We start from the raw sequence: 17618 nt of genomic DNA, 5'->3' as shown, positions 1-17618 counted from the left end.
CATCCTGTAAATGTTGTGTGTCAAAAATACCATTTGAAGGTTTACTGATAAGTACCATAATAAAAAGAAAACTATAAAAGTGAAAACATATATAAAGACATAGACATGGAAATTTTATACCTAAAATTGTTCATTACATGTATAGCTGAAAGAATATATAACTGGAAATTTTCCACAAAGAGGAGTTTACTTTTTTTTCTGGGTTTGAATCTTTTATGTAGTTTAACTGCTGTGAATAGCTGCAGTCGTTGTGGGCTACTGGATTTGACCTTCAAAGCCACCACTTCAAAGCACTTCACAGTATTTTTTTCATCCTGAATGTGTTTAAGTGCTTGAAGAAGGTACAATTTCTCTCTTGCTCCGGTGACATGATGTCTAGCTTTCTGCCCCGCTACATCACTTTTAACAGAAGCAAACCTACAATACACTCAAAGCTGAAAAAAAAAACAATCAGCCGTGCTTCACACTTACTGGTCTTATACTTGATGTTCTTAATGCTCATCATTAGCTGCCAATTAATTAGGATGTGAATACACACTGAGAAGAATGTGCAGATAAGGAATTTAAGAATGTAACCTATAAAGTATTATTTCAGTCAAACAACTTCATCTTAAATAACCTTGATAGTTCAAAGGTGCAAAAGTTTAAGAACAGCCTGTTAAAGCATCTTTTAATAGGATTCACTCTTGAATTGCAGGCATCCTACTTTAAAAGGAAATAGTGCACCTATTTCAACATCATCCTCAACCAAAGCCTTCTGAACTTCCATTTGTTAACTGCTTTGCAATCATCTTGACCTACTATTGCAGCAGGAACAGCTGATGCTGATGCTTTCCCGATTGCCTATGTAAAGCTTGTAAGGAACCTCATATTTGTTTGAGATAGCTTTAGTGACCTGAAACTTTCATTTGCTTGCTATGAACCCACTTACTCTGATACAGTTTGATTTTGTGTCTTCTGTTTTGCTCCTCAATCGTGACTTGAACACCACTTTTGGTTTACTTATTTTAAATAGTCATTATTACAGCTGTTAATTTTGAAAGCAAATTCACATCTGCATCAATTCTTTCTTCCCACCATGTGAATGCCAGTCTTTGAGACACTAGCATCTCAGCGAGTCAACCTAAAGGACCAACTGCTGGATCTTTTTTGTGCCATCAGTGAACTGTATGCAGTTTTCATTGTTATAGCAAACACAGGTAGAACAGGAGACAAAAATTAAAAGGGGAATATACCAGGAAAGACAGACAAACAGGATTTTGTGGAGATTTGACTGCAAAATTAGTTGTTTCTAGGTATGCATTGAAGTTAATTTAACATAATCATTTCTTTATCACTGTCAGACTTTTATAAAGGGATTCTCATTATCACTGAATGACTGGGATTTTGCTGTGTTTACCATCAGCTAACAAAGTGTGCAGTAGAAAGCCTCACAGAGTCCACCTGTGTCAATACCTCAAATATCTAATACCTGCATTTTCAAACTGGCTAAGGTGTATTCTTTACCCAATATTGCTGTAACAAACACTCCTTCTGCCAAGTCATTTACCACATTTAAGGCAGGTATTTCTGAGACAGAAGCTGACAAATTGTAACCTTCCCTGCTGGCTAAATTAGCAACTGTGTGCCCTTTACCCACATATTCCTTCTCAGTGTACTTTTTTCTTTGCGTTCCTTTACTTCAGAGATAAAGAAATGCCTCTACTGTGGAAAACCAGCAGTCAAGTACTGATGTTTAACCACCTTCCTCAGGGTAAAAAAAGCAGCCTAAAAAGGCAACCCTTTATAAGACCATTCCATGTTCAGCCATCTTGGGCACACTGGTTTTCTGACACCACCAAAGGGAAGTCTAGACAGTGGCACTTCAAAGCTCCCTGACATCCAGAAGAAAATCCACATACTACTGTTGGGCATAAAGTAATACTGGCAACCCCAGGCAAAGGCTCTATTTCCATGGTAATGCCAGTAGTACACTTACTTCTCCCATGCATAAAAAGTCCTTCTTCTAAGCAAGTAAACCAGATAGGTACCAACCTCCTTGTCTTGATACCATAAAGAAGTTACTTCCTCCCATTGCTGCCTAGCCAGGAGCTTCCTCATTCACTTCAACATCCAAAGCAGGATGAGGGCTCTGAAGTCCTAACAATCACATGGGGAAAATGTGATATTCTCAACATGTGTTTCCAATTTCCCCCATGAGTAACCCTGTGCTGAGTTTAAGCAATAAAGCAAGCCACCACCAGGAGGTGGACTCCAACTGCCATGAGCAAGTTTTGTCCAATGCAATTCTTTCAATAGTTCAGAATAAAACTTAACACTGTCAAAAGTGTTTCCACTACTGAATTCCTATACTTTTTTTCTCACATTTATTTGCAAATAGAAAGTAGCAACAAGACCTTTTGAAATTTCATTTTATGGTATGAAAACAGAAACTATATATGAATACCACTAATTTAGTAATTATGAATCAAAATGATACTTCATGTTGGCTTTTTAAAAATCTCTTCAAACATCCTAAATAGATTTACAGTGGTTTCAGTAGGTTTAACTGCTGCATATTTATTCCACACAGGATTCTACCAGGTAGCATGAAATTACAGCAGAAAAACAGTGGTAAAAACCAAGTGAGGCCACATAGCTACAGGTTATTTAAGAGAATGCTGTGAAGTTAATGATGCTAACTGCATGAGCAAGCATTGCTTGTGTAAGTTAAGACAGCAGAAACAGGTTTGCAAATTGGATGCATTTTCAAAGTTATTAAATCAGATATTGTCCTGGTTTCTATTTCATTTCATAAAAGTGTATTAAAAGCATGCTGAATATGAGTGGTTTTTTCTGTAAAGGAGGTTCAGGTCTTGTAGTACAGATAATATTTTACCTTTGCTCCCAGCTTAGCTCCTTACAAGCATACTTTCAATTTGGCATCCGTTTGGTTCTGAGCTTCAGGGAAACACTTCTTCCAGTCTCCAACCACACCTGGAATACAAAGAAAAGTAAAATATTAGCCTTGAATGTAAGAACCAAGGAATATGATTTAAAGCAAAAAAATACCTTGTCTCTCTTATTACCATATTTTAGGATAATCCTTTATTTCTTTTTCTTTTTTTCCCCTTCAAGAATCCCTGACCCTAGAATACACTCTTGGTTTGCCTTATGTTTGGTGTCTTCAGTAAAGTGTGAACATAGGAAGCTACTGGTCTGTCTTCACAGCTTTGACATACACCTTATATAGCTGCAGAAGACCATAAAAGTTGTGAAAGCAACCCTGAAAGTTCCAAGATTTTGCTTTTAACTGTAAGAGCTTTGTGCAGTGCAACAAGACACTGCCTTAAGCTGTAGTCTACCTTTAGTCTAGATTTCGGAGAGCCTTCAGTCTGAGGTTATCTGAGTCTACAGTTCTAGCCTGATCCATGACTAAAAGACACAGCTTAATCAGCTGTGGAGGCACTCCATAGGCAAAGAGTGCTAGGCTATCCCCAGTACCTACAATAGCCAAAATAAAACTTCATTTTAGTTTGTGCTAGCCACATACCATGACTGAAGGGCCTGCTATTTGTAGGACACTTCTGCTAATCGTGTTAAAGAGAGCTTTACCAAATGATACTAGCCTTTGTGACGAAATCAGGTGACACCTTTCTGAAGCACAATCAAGGTTTTTTAAGCAACACCTAACTTTGAAAATTATATAGCAGTCAGGTTCTGAAATCAATACAGTGAAAGGGAGACATGCAATATGCTTTCTCTCTAAAAGGAATTACACACCTGTGATGCACATTGCCATCACCTATTAACAATACATACTTTCCTTCTCAGTATGCTTTCTGCATTTTGTATAGCTAGATTCAACTTGTCACCAAAACCAACTTGATTTTCTCTTTCAGAAACCTGTGCACTTTGCTGTTCCTTTCAGCAGATTTCAAGGAACGGGCTCAGATGTGTTTTGCCTGTTGGTACACAGCATCTGCTTTCAGGTCTTCATACATTATGATTGTAATAGTGTCACCTTCCATGTGTTTGTTCCAGGTGACTACATGATCAGCTGACTATAAAGAAGATTAAAAAGCATCAGTGTGACCTTCTTACTGAGTACTTATTTCTGTCTGGAGAATTGCCTTCTGTTGCCTGTTGGTTACATCAAAATAAGCGAATGGAATGGCCTGTCCTTTCTGTGATACTGGACTGTACAATGGAATAACACAGGCTTCCTCTAAACTTTTGCATGTAAATGGTGTCCACTCAGAAAAATTACTTTCACTATGTGGTTCCCCTCTGATATTCTATTGTCATTTAAACACCTCTAAAAAGTCAAAGCCACATATCACTCAACCTAAAATTTGGGTTGCTAATGAGGTATGCTGAAATAGTAAAGACAAACTGTCATTCATTACCACTTCATAGCTGTTGCCTCTCCTCTATCCATAAGTGGCAGAATTTTGACCCAGTGCTGCCATGTAACTTCCTCATCCTTACCTAGAAGACCACAATATCCAGAAGCAAAGTATCTTTTGGACATTTTCCCCATTCTGGCATTCAGCTTCCTCCTTTATCATGATGTCTGGCCATCAGTAAACTAATTATGACACAGCTGTTTTCCCACAGGCCCCATTTAGTTGTTTTTAAAACATTGTTTTTTCTGTTGCTTCTTCAGCTACATTCAGTAACAATAACAGTACCTTTTCCATTCATGTACTCTGAGAAAAATCCCAGGAGCTGGAACTGGGGACATTTGGCAAATTATTGTGGAAATAGAAAAATTAAACAGCTGTATGTTTAGGGTTTTGAAACAGCACTAGTATCTGCAATGGGAGAAAGAGATCAACAATTTTAGATCATTCCTTTCCCTTGGCAACCAAAATGAGACTATAACCAAATGTTCTGCAATTAATAACATACCAGGGGCTACAAAATGTTTTATTACTTAAAGCATGGAGAACAAATCATAACAAAGATGGTGTTACCACTTCTAGGATTTGTTTATGTCATGAAGCAATTGTAGAAAGAAGCAACTGGAAAAGCTGTAATATTGTCATTGAATACTATCCCATAACTACCAAAGACCTGCAAAATGATTATGAACCATTTGCCAAACCCCTGCTAAGAAAAGCTCTGTTTGATTCTCCTTCAGGAAATCGCAGCTGTTACAATCATCTCCCATTTTGCAAAGTATGGCAATAATGTACTTGAAATCCTAAGAGACTGTAATCCTGAGAGAAGCATAAATACTTCTGACAACATGTTATGCATATTAAATGCTTTTGTTAGACACATTATGGGTTTTTGTTTCATACCAATGACATAAGGAAAAAATCCCCATTTCTTAACCAATTATTTTCTTTATCTTTTGTACATCTTCTAAGTGCTCATCATTGTTCTGTGACTGAGTACCAGAAGGAGACATTCAGCATTGCAGGGATACTGCTACCACTTTCATCACCATTGCAGTTGTGCACAGAAGAGAGTAGCATAAAAGAGGAAAGTGTGACATTCCAGCCATTTCTGAGCACTGCCATTCTGCACTGCACTGAGCCATTCTTGTCTATGTCAACTACAGCACCCCTAAGGCTACTGTAAATTGTAGAGGGTGATAAACCAACTCAGGCATTTGGATATGGCCCCAAAACTGTGTCCAGTTCTGGGCCCCTCAGTTTAAGAAGGACATCGAAACACTTGAGCGTGTCCAGAGAAGGGCAACAAGGCTGGTGAGAGGCCTTGAACACAAGCCCTATGAAGAGAGGCTGAGGGAGCTGGGATTGTTTAGCCTGGAGAAGAGGAGGCTCAGGGGTGACCTCATTGCCCTCTACAACTACCTGAAGGGTGGTTGTAGCAAGGAAGGGGTTGGCCTCTTCTCCCAGGCAACCAGCACCAGAACAAGAGGACACAGTCTCAAGCTGTGCCGGGGAGGTTTAGGCTCGAGGTGAGGAGGAAGTTCTTCACCGAGCGAGTAATTTGTCATTGGAACGGGTTGCCCAGGGAGGTGGTTGAGTCATTGACCCTGGAGGCATTCAAGGGGAGATTGGACGTGGCACTTGGTGCCATGGTCTAGTCATGGGGTCTGTGTTGATAGGTTGGACTCGATGATCCTCGAGGTCCTTTCCAACCTAAGCGATACCGTGATACTGTGAGAATTACTCTTGCATACTGGTACCATCAGAAAGATGAAGCTTGTGCATGGAAAAAGGAAAAAGCCCACCTTGGCTTTGTTCTTGAAAACATACCTGGAGAGACAATCATTCAGATGTGTTACCAAAATCCTTGGCAATGGAATCTCCTTCATTCTCTTTAGAAATAAACAGAACAGTAAGCGAGAACAGGTTTATTACATGGGTGCAGCAATGATCTGTGAGACTCACTTGTGTGAAACAGCCCCTAATCAAAAGACATTAGTCATCCAAGATTATCTTTTCTCCCCTCTCAGGAGAAATATCTTTACTTGCTGCATGATTTCATTTTAATAACGGGGGGGGGGGGGGGGGGGGGAAGGGCGTGCAGGAGAGAGAAAACAACAGACTTCAAGTGGAATCTGGATCTCCACAGTCAATAAATGGTAGTTCTGTACTTACCAATTTACTCAGGAGAGTTCTAAATATCAAATCACTTAAAATCTGGATAAGCCAGTTCACACCTACACTGAGGAAGCCAGAGAACAAAATAAAACATATCAGAGGTTTAGATAAGATCTCAGATCCCCACAGGCAAGCAGCACCCTGGTGGACTCTGCCAAGAGAGGAGCTTTGCTCTGAGCATAGTCAGCAGCATGAAAGGCTTATTTAAAACTCTGTGATACTCTGGCTGGCAAAACACAACTTGCTCCAGCTGAAGACTGCACAGACTGAACACAGGCAGAGAGAGACAAATGTTGGGGAAGAAGTAAGAGAAGAGTATTGCTCTATATATCATCTATCCTATATCAATCCTTTCCTGATTAAACTTTTAACCTGTTTTTATGCTAGTTTAGGGATAAACTGTGGAAATAGAGTCATCCATTCAATGTCATTGCCAGTGCTTGTCCTCAGCTGTGTCTGTCTGTCTCCTCAAAGTGCATGCCAAAACAAGTGCTAGAAAAGATGCTGCCCACTGGACATCTGCATCTCTCCCCACTTCTCACCCTTTGGAAAGAATCTTACATCAAAGCCTCCCCCATACAGAATCTTATTCCAGCATGAGCCTGTGGGCAGCTCCTGGAGCTGCACCATGGTGCCTGCCTCCCCAAGGTTTCCAGGAATCACTATTGCTCCACTGATGCTCTGTTGATTGCCAGCATATCAGAGGGACAGCGTGTTCACCTTGGCTCACAGAACACGTCAGGAGGTACTTGGAAGGCTTCCCGATGGGCCACAGAGATGGAGCTATGGTGCTGCTGCTGCCTCCTGCATGTTGTGAGTCTCCTGTGGACATGGCTGCCAGATCATTAAAAGAGAACACACAATGTAAACAGCTTTAACCTCTCATGCTTTCAGTGGAAAATTATTTCCAGAAAGGAGTAACTTCTACCCTATGTTATATGAAGTGCCTCAGGTTGCTTGGCAGGAAGCAGCTGATACATGTTGTATTTATACAATAATACATATACAATGAGTGCACATCATACAATGTCTTATAATGCATACAACTATTCCATTTATACACCACTCAATACCATATTTACATATGACATCATATGACATGTATCATTTATTTATAGCACTACTCTGCTTACACACAGACCAAAGCAAATAGCACTAAGAGCCTCCAAATCCACGTCCTCACCTGCCCAGTATTAACTGTATGTGCTCCAGAGTCAGGGGGAAAAAAATTTATAGTGTGACTTTACTGTAGCTTAACCTTCATAACCCTTAATAAGTAAAAGGAATAAGGACAACATTAAGACTTTGAGACACAAAACTCTTGAAGGGCCTCAATGTGTGAGTCCTTTATCAGACATGTTCATGGGCATCTAATCCTGGCAAATGCCAAAGAGTTTAAGCCCTGGACAGAAAACACCTGAGAAGCTGACAGAAGATTAAACCACATAACAGGCTCCCTTGGTTCAAGGGAGAAAGTGGTCTGCAGAGACTTTTAGTACTGCTTGGTGACATCACGGCTTGGTGGATCTGAGTGTCACATCCAAAATCAAAAGGCAGGCCAGCAATTTCTGGTTTCAAACCAGGGAAAATGGTCTTTCCTTTTCATTCTTTATCCTCCTCTCTTGCCATTCCCCTACTAACTTTGCAAGCTATAGGAAATTAGGACAAGAAATCTATTCAGCACCATTTAATGGTTGGCACCAATGATCTTAAAGTTTCTTTCAACCTAAACAATTCTATGATTCTAAAAGTGTGAGAGCAAACACCCAAATGGAAGAAAATTCACAAATATTTAGCTGCAGATTGTAACTTTACTATACTAACACAGCATTTTCACTCCCTCCTGCTTTTTCACTCAACCTCCAATACATGCTTTTCTACCAGTGCCTGCCAAGTTAATAGGATAATGCATCCTGCAGCAAACCTTGGGGAGCTGTGTGCTCTATTTCCTGCTGAACAGTAGTTTTTGGTAAAATGTCCCTCTGTTGACTTAATACAAACTGCTCAATATTAAGAGTGAAATATCCTTCTTTGTCTGCTGATCCCTCTCCCTGAACAAGAGAGGCAATCAGCATCATGACTCCATGTCTGAACTCTTCCAAACTCTGTGAGAAATCAAAGCCAGTGCCAAGTTGTAACAATGACCTTCTAGGTCTTTATACAGTCCAGCAGAATCCTGGACCCAATCCAATGGAATTATGGTCTCCTTAAAATAAAGACACACATTTCACATTTTGTGCCAGCTTTTCCCTTTTGCGTTTACCTTCTTTTTCTCAGTTCAGTGTCATGACTCACAGCTGCTATATATTCACCCTAAACACTAAGGCATACTTCTCAAGCCCCTAAATACACCATTTTCTTTCCAGACCAGAACTCATCAACTAATGGAAATTCTGTGTGCTGAATGAAACCTTGAACTAGGACTCTGGTTAGAGCCCAGACTCCACTACCATTCCAGTGCAATGAAATTCTTCCCCAAACTCATATTTTCACTCATCAACCTAAGCTTCTGATGCCTAGTTCTATAAGAAGAAATAGATACTAGGAGAGGACTTCCTAGATTAGCAAAACCCATCTCTTCCTTGTAAGCAACCATGTCACAATTGACACAATAAAACTGACTCAAATCAACTAGTTGGCTGTTTGTTTTTATTCACGTCTCCTTTTGCACTTTTTCTCCTTTCTGCAAACATCTAACTAAAAGATTTAGACTTCCAGTATGTCTTAGTCAATACTGTTTTGCAGCAACAAAACAAGAAACAATACCGATACTGAATAATGCCAAGAAATATCCTTCTAATTTTGCACATAAAGATGTTGTCACATCACATTCTACACCCTAAAGAGCCTCATGCATAACTCTGTTGCTTTTGTACATTACATTACTTACATGCTTTTCAGTATGCAGTTTGTAACAGTGGCAGAGTTGTCTTGTCCCACTAATACATAAAAAAACTATATATTTTATTCTCACTTCCTCACCTTGAACACTAAAACTTCTTTTCCTTTCAGAAACATAAAGCATATTAAAAAGCAGTGCAACAGGCTACTGTCTTACTGTCTCCCAAACCAGAGCCAGCAAAGAGGACAGGAAATAAATTCACAACATAATTTGTCTTCTGCAGCAATCACAGCAATTTCAAGACAAAGCACCGCACAAAGGCGAACATTACAAGCCTCAGACACAAGGTCACAGGCTTATTCCAGCAGCAGTGAACAGTGTTGGTGCCATCCATCCCTCACCAGTCACAAAACAACGGCTTTCACATCGCCTTGTTAGAGTGGTGCCATCTCATGGGCCGATTCTTCCACAGAAAAATGAGTACACCTACTTAATTTCAGAATTCCTCAAACCTGTTTTCACATGGAAATATTCCAAAAAGACATTTAATTATTTAATGATGTCATTCTTCTACATTTTGGGGCTTCCTTCTTAGTGGCAAAATTCTGTAGATTGTAGCAAATAGTAGTAAAACATTTGAACATCTATCACAGAATCACAGAATCACTGAGGTTGGAAGAGATCTCAAAGATCATCAGGTCTAACCTGTCACCACAGACCTTATGACTAAACCATGGCACCAAGTGCTATGTCCAATCACCTCTTGAACACCTCACTGGGCAGCCCATTCCAATGGCTAACGACTCTCTCAGTGAAAAACACACTCCTCACCTCAAGCCTAAACTTCCCCTGGTGCAACTTGAGACTGTGTACTCTTGTTCTGGTGCTGGTTGTTGAGAGAAGAGCCCAACCCCCTCCTGGCTACAACCACCCTTCAGGTAGTTGTAGAGAGCAATAAGGTCTCCCCTGAGCCTCTTTTTCTTAATATATGTATAATCTAAAACAATTTTAGGCATATTCTGCGTATAACAAATTAGATTTTCAGTTTATTTTTCTACAGGATCAACTTCACGCTTTGAGGATGTTTACAATCATTCCCCCACAAGCCCTGTACACTTTTTCCTTTGTTTTTGAGCTACTCTCCTAATGCAAGGAACAGTTTTCTCAAATATATTCTGCCTGAATTTCTGATTCTGGTGTTGGTTCCAAGCAAATCCAAATTTGAAAGCAAATGTCAGCTGAAAATAATATGGTTTGGATTGAAGTAAAAGTCCTCACAATAAACCATAATGTTTTCTGACATTTTGGATGCAAGCCTGCGAGCTGAGATCAGTACTGATGGGAGTAAAGCACAAATTTAGTCTGAAGTGCTGGAAAAAATAAACTTATGGAATGGAAACTATAGTTCAGAGCAAAATCACACACATATTAGCTCTCTGCATCAGGGAGTACATCTAATCCCTGTGATGATGCCTTGTGTCTTATTAGAACCTTTGGAAACCAAAGGCATCTTTGCACCCAGATTAGTCTGGTTTCTGTCTTCTAGTGCAGTTCTATTTGGTACCTGGGATCCAGAGACGTCTGCTGTCACCTCGTGTCTCCTCTGGCATGTTTCAGAGAGGATGATAGACTTCATCTATTGTGATCAACACATCTCATGTAGTGTGGTTAGTTGGTGTTTTGCACTTCATTTTTGTTCTAGCTGCCTAGGTGTTAATCAGGCTGTTGCAAAAGTTTCCAATACATTTCATGTATTTCCATGGGGCTTCTTTGGTGTTCTCTGTTCTTTAGGACTCATCTAGTTCTGTTAAGGGAGACAGTTGGAGAACCCTTCATAATGACCCTGGGTTTTCAATGGGGTTTTAAATGGTTTTTTAATCATTCTAGATGATGTTCCTCCAGGGAAAACAGACTTCTGGAATTTTTAAGCTCTTGATCAGCACCTGGGAGACTTCTTTTCCTTTTCCTTTTCCTTTTCCTTTTCCTTTTCCTTTTCCTTTTCCTTTTCCTTTTCCTTTTCCTTTTCATTTTTCTTTTTCTTTTTCTTTTTCTTTTTCTTTTTCTTTTTCTTTTTCTTTTTCTTTTTCTTTTTCTTTTTCTTTTTCTTTTTCTTTTTCTTTTTCTTTTTCTTTTTTTCAGATTTGGGAGGACAAGATCAGCACTAAACAGCAATGGAGGAAGCAAGCAGAGCACTCTAAATGAATTTCTTACGGCTTTGGAGGGAGAACATGACTGGTGGCTGTATGACTAAATTATGGTTTGTTTTTTCCCTACTTTGCAGGTGTGAAGTGATGAGTAAAGTAGCATATGAATACTAGAGGTGACTCAGGCAAGGTGAGACATGACTAATGGGCTTTTTCAGGTTGTTGTATTCTTGGTGAAGTTGCAGTACCCCTCATTGTTTGTGTTTTATAAGGGGGTACATGAGGCTCAACATGGCAGCCCAAAATGAAAGATGCTAGACAGGCAACCAGATGAGATAGAAAAGCAGGAAATGGGAATCAGGTCCACAAACAGGCTGTGGTTTCAGGCAGTATCTCAGCACGTGACTTTTGCTTTGTTTTTTCGCAGGTGCCACAAGCAGGCTTGGAGGAACAAAGCCAAATGCTTATGCGTGGTCTGAGAAGGTGAGGTGGTTTGGCCTGGGCTGGTGTCCAAGAGCAAAGTATTATCTCACACCTTTGTGAAGCATTTAACTTATGGGTTTGCTGGTGCTGTGCAGGACTCCCTTGGAACTGGATGAGATTTTGAAGGGAGCTGGGGTTTTAGCAAGGAGGATCAAGGGGCTGGTGATTTCTCAAAGCATAACAGTAGTTTTCTCTCTTGGTACCTTAGGTGTCACAGGCCATGATGACTTGTCACCGGCTGAGGCTGTCCCCTTAAGAAAGGGAATATGGTGGACAGAAGTTTGTAAATGAAAAGAACAATCTAAACTAATTTCATTGGTAAAGTGGGAGGAAGCACCTTCTGAACTGGGAGTGCAGGAGGGTATCCTGGGCATTCCAGCACTTTATCTTCAGTCTTGCTTCCGCTCCTCCGCAGGGCAGCAGCTCTCTGTCCCGGGCTTTCGGCCAAGGCTTTGGCCTTGAAACCGACAAGCTACCAAGGCCTGTATTAACTCCTTTCCAATTAACACAAACTGCTTCTAACCTTTTTTTCTCTTTCTCTCTCTTTCTAACCCACTCTGGGGAAAAGGGGGAGAGAGGGGGAGAGCGGAGGTGGGGAACCCCCTCAGCAGGGGGGGGAACTCTCATTTCTGTGTTACTTTATTGTATATCTTTGTATATATTGTAAATATTGTAAATTTGTATATATTCCCCTGCATATCCTACATTGCTTTGTAAATATACAGCTCCACTGCTTTGCTAATTCAGCTGTGAGGTTTTTTTTCCTTTCCCTTCAATTTTCTTTCCCTTTACTTTACAAGGGGGAAGGGAGGAGGCTTCTTGGCCTTACCCTTCCAACCCCTCGACATGACTGAAGTGTCTGGCACTGGAATCTGCATGGAGAAGCTGAGGAGCAGACCACAGTGCTTTTGAGGAGAGAGGGTGTGTGGAAGAAGTCTGTGTCAAGGGACAAGATAGCACAAGCCCTGACCCTGCAGGAATATCCTGGTTAACCAACTGGGGTTCTTTTTTTGCAGATGGATTCAAAGCCCCAGCCATCTAAAAAACAAGTTGAAGGATCAGGGATCACAGCCTTAAACTGTGTAATTTTGACTCCAGTTGGAAGAAACATTTTTCTGGAATAGAAATCCATCAAAGACGCTGCATTTTAGGAGGTGTCCATTGTTGGAAATATAAAACAACTGCAAAGCTCAGCGTTACTGATAAACATTTGGCGACCAGAGCAGACATAGTCTGAGTGCAGAACTGGTAGTCTGCGTTGCCATGGCACCAGGGAGGAATGGGCAGCAAGCCAGAGGCTGCACATTTCCATTCTTACACTTATCACCTGAAATACAGCTGAACAAAGGAGTTACACCAAGGTACAGGTATGAGCTTGCATGGGTCTGGGGGAGCAGGAGGAAACATTTAAAAATTCAAGGGCACTCAAAGGCACCTCAAACCCACAGGAAAAGCAAATTTGCCACCAGTGCAGAAAAAGTGATGAAAAATTGTAGTTAACAGAGTATACCTTGTTCCTGAGTTGGTCCCTTGTTAGTTAGGAATGTTTTGCTTTCAGGCAATAGAATTACCTTTGATCTATGATAAATTAAGACCTGCATATTCCCTTATTTAGAATCAATTCCTGAATTCAGGAAATTTCTCTAAATTAAGGGTGAAATCCTAATTTTATGGGCAATTTTGAGATAGCCTTTTGTTTTTACAGACAAATTTTTAGGAACATGTGATGCCAGTCAATTTTTTAGCATCTAGATGCCAGCAGAAAGGCAGTGAATGGAACCCAAAGTTCAAACTGATGTTTAAACTTTGGTTTAGTCAATTGTTTTTCCTTATTAGAGTGGTGATGGCACATTGTCCCATGGCTCAATCCACCTTCATGCTTGGTGCAGACTTAGTCTAGAACTTTTAGGTATAAAAAAACAAACTGTTCTTCCAAAAAAAGGACTAGGCATTGAAAGGATTGAGGGGCAGACTTGGGATAATCGTGTAAGCACATGTTCAGAATTAAAGCCAAACTTGATTTCACACTACAGCTGTTGGTCTTCACTTTCATATGTACAGGCTACTCCTGCCTGGTTTATTCTGTGTCCAATTCTGCCCCCCCCAGTTTAAGAAGGACATTGAGACTCTTGAACATGTCCAGAGAAGGGCAAATGAGGCTGGTGAGAGGCCTCAAGTACAAGCCCTAGGAGGAGAGGCTGAGGGAGCTGGGATTGTTTAGCCTGGAGAAGAGGAGGCTCAGGGGAGACCTTCTTGCTGTCTACAACTACCTGAAGGGAGGTTGTAGCCAGGAGGGGGTTGGTCTCTTCTCCCAGGCAACCAGCACCAGAACAAGAGGACACAGTCTCAAGCTGCACCAGGGGAAGTTTAGGCTCACGGTGAGGAGAAAGTTCTTCACTGAGTCGTTAGCCATTGGAATGGGCTGCCCAGGGAGGTGGTGAAGTCGCCGTCCCTGGAGGTGTTCAAGAGGGGATTGGACATAGCACTTGGTGACATGGTCTAGTGGTCATGAGGTCTGTGGTGACAGGTTGGACTTGATGATCTTTGAGGTTTTTTCCAACCTTGTTGATTCTATGATTCTATGATTCTTATGCTGCGGAACATGGTTGCTGTAGTGCTCATGGTTTTTGCACTTTCATTCATATGATTTTTCCTCCCTTATATTTATGTCATGCTTACTCATTGACCACAATTGTAGAATGATAGAGCTATTTTGGTTGGAAAAATCCTATAAGATCATTGAGTCCAATCACTACCTAACTCTATCAAGTCTTGTGCTAAACAAGGTCTTGGTCTGCCTGTATGCTATTCGTGACACTCTAGATGTACTTCCCAAGGAGATACACTGGTCTATTATGCTCCCTCTGTTCAGTTGGACATGTTTGATTTGGCTGCTAGGTTTTTAATGCAGAATGAGCTCCATAACATGTAGTGGGGGTAGGCCTCACTGCTGATTTGTCACATCCCTGAATAGTTAGAAATTAATAAATTCTTGCCAGTATTCATGAAGCTTTATTTTTTCTGACTCCTGATCCACCAAGATTAATCCTTTGTATTGCAGTATCAATGAAATATTACTGTTGCCTGGTTTGCAGCTGCCTGTTCTTCTGTGTTCCCCTATTACAAACATTGATTGGGATTATTTGGGGGTTTTGAGTTTGTTCATTCAACACAGACACAGAAGTCTGCTCTTGTATTACTCATGAAAAATTTTATTGCTGGTGCACCAGTCATGATCAAGCCTGTATTTCTATAATATAAATTTTTTGAGGGAAAAAAAATGTATATAGTTCTCCCATCCGAGACTAAAGGATAACAAATATCACAGAGCAAAGCAGCATGATTCTCAGTGAGGCTGAGTGCTTTGGATAACCTTCAACAGGCTTCCCACCTCTGCAGAACAGAGGGACTGTTAATTGTTTCCAGTATCATCATGCTGACCCCCTAGAGCAGCCTTTGCTGAGTTAGAATTTTGAGCCATCTATAAGAATTCTTTTCCTCAGTAAATTAAATGCTTGGATGTATTTAGAGCTTGGTTCACCTAGTAGTCTGAGTAATTCCACCCCAACTCCATTCTATTCTTACTGTCTCTAATACCTATAACCCTCACTGAAATTACAGAGATGACAAAATGTGCTACTCTGTAGTCAGCTGGGATGAGAAGTGACTCTGCTTTTGGACCAGCGATGGAATCAACACTGTTTAACTATCTCTCATTGCCCAGTATCAGTGCTTTAAGGTTTAAAAAAAAAGACCATCATATCTCAAAGTTAAATACAAGTTGTCAGGGAGAGGAGGCAGGAGAAGTCCACCACTCAGGACTATATGTCCTCTGTGTGAGGATCTGAACACTATATCAAATTGGCAGGGGGCTTTTTAGTTAACACTTACTACTTTTGACTGCATATTATATAACTTAACTCTTTGTCCTGGTTTTGCTGGGACAGAACCCTAGACTAGCCATGCGCTGCAGGCCATTAGTAGTCTGGAGCTAACCAGGACAGCTGACCTGAGCTGGCTCACAGATGTATCCCATACCATAAAGGTCAAGCTCAGTATAAAGGGGGTAGTTTGAGGAAATAAAAGGTTCCTGATTGGGGTTCTCCTGATCCTCCTCTTTTTCCTTCCTCTGCTCTTTGGACTGTCTTCCTCTTTAGTGTGATGTATCTTTACTGGGCTGAGTATAACTTTATGTACTTTGTGTTGGCACTGGTATCAGTTTGACTATTTCATTACATCTGTTTTCATTTCAACCTGTGAGTGTTCTGTCCTTTTTCTGATTCTTCTCTGCTGGGGAAGGGTCATCAGGTGATGGAGCAACTGCCACAGTTCAGCCCCAAATATGGGCTAAACATAGACAGTCTTTGAGAGGGAGCCAAATAAAAATGAGGATTTATGTGTTTAATCACAGGTTGAATAATTTTTGAGGTAGATGCCAGGAAACTGCAGAAAATACTTGGTGCCTAGTGAACCACTGTAACCTTCTGGTACAGAATTGATGCTGTGTGTCTTTTTGTTCTTACGTTTGGTGGCTGAAGTGCTATGGCCAAGATGTAAAAAGAAGGATTAGGACTTTGTGCAGAAAGTAAGGTGCTTTATTCCAACACAGAAGGAAAATTTCTGACTGACCCAAGATGGAATTCTAACCTGTTTAATGGATGCAATTTCAGCTTTTCCTGTAAGGTACTTCTCTAATGCCTACACATTCCTGATACAAGGAGTACATCCCTCTAACATACACCAGCAGGAGGGTGGTGTATGACTCTCTTAATTTTTCAGTATGTCTATTTAAGGTATTTTGAAGTGGTGTAGAAATCTTTGCCGTTGCTTCTGCCCTCCCCCAAATGTGACATGTTTCTTTCTCTCCTCTCTTTCCAGATATGGAAGCTGAGTTGATCCTGTCCATTTATAATCTACACAGCAGGAATCAGTTGAATAAGAAATCCCACTGAGAGCAAGCAACAGTTGCAAGCTCATCCACCAGGGAAAACAAGATTGGAAAAAGTATCACTCCGTAAGAATGAGCAGCAAAACATTGTATCTAATCTTGCATAACATTAGTGGGGTAGGGGGAGTGGGAAATTATCTCACAATGAAGAAGTTCCCAAGAAAAATCCCAGGAGACTTTGTTTTGGCAATAAAATCAGACTCCTACTATGGAGTTAATAGAAACAGACGGTGAATAATGGGAAACAATCAAATCAAAGCCATAGAATAGCAAGAATACTACTCAGTGTTACCAAAACCACCAAGTTAACTCCCCGACAGTGATTTTGGTGTTGAGGAGTAGATGCTCCTTTTATTTAAAGCCAGCCGCACAAGGGATGACTCTACCCATGTGAACACCTGAACTTACAAAGAACATGTATCAGCATTCTGTGCATATTCACTCAAATTCTGGGAATTGATTAACATATTCATCAGCCTTTCAGAGCTCATGCTAGTATATATAAATGTCTCTCTCGCATGCGCATTTCCATCCTCTGGTGAATTTTTGGGGAGGGTGTTCAAGAACAATCACCTTGACTTCCTCCCCCTCTGATGGTCTTCATCAGTCTGTTCACCAGCTGACCCCAAAGTTCACAC

General features: G+C 40.7%; 1 long non-coding RNA gene across 1 annotated transcript; it reads left to right on the top strand.

Annotated features, from left to right (window-relative positions):
• The first annotated feature begins 11975 nt into the window (after positions 1–11975).
• LOC137445725 (uncharacterized) lies at positions 11976–17470 on the top strand. The gene is made up of 3 exons (XR_010988467.1): positions 11976–12032; positions 13049–13399; positions 16911–17470. It is a non-coding gene; the product is annotated as an uncharacterized lncRNA (long non-coding RNA).
• Positions 17471–17618: the final 148 nt, after the last annotated feature.

The sequence above is a fragment of the Melanerpes formicivorus genome, unplaced genomic scaffold (assembly GCF_026170545.1).
Source record: "Melanerpes formicivorus ecotype bairdi unplaced genomic scaffold, bMelFor1.0.p_v2 SCAF_2, whole genome shotgun sequence".
NCBI lineage: Eukaryota > Metazoa > Chordata > Aves > Piciformes > Picidae > Melanerpes > Melanerpes formicivorus.
Note: the sequence above shows the minus strand (reverse complement) of the source record. Positions and strands in the feature narration are given on the sequence as shown.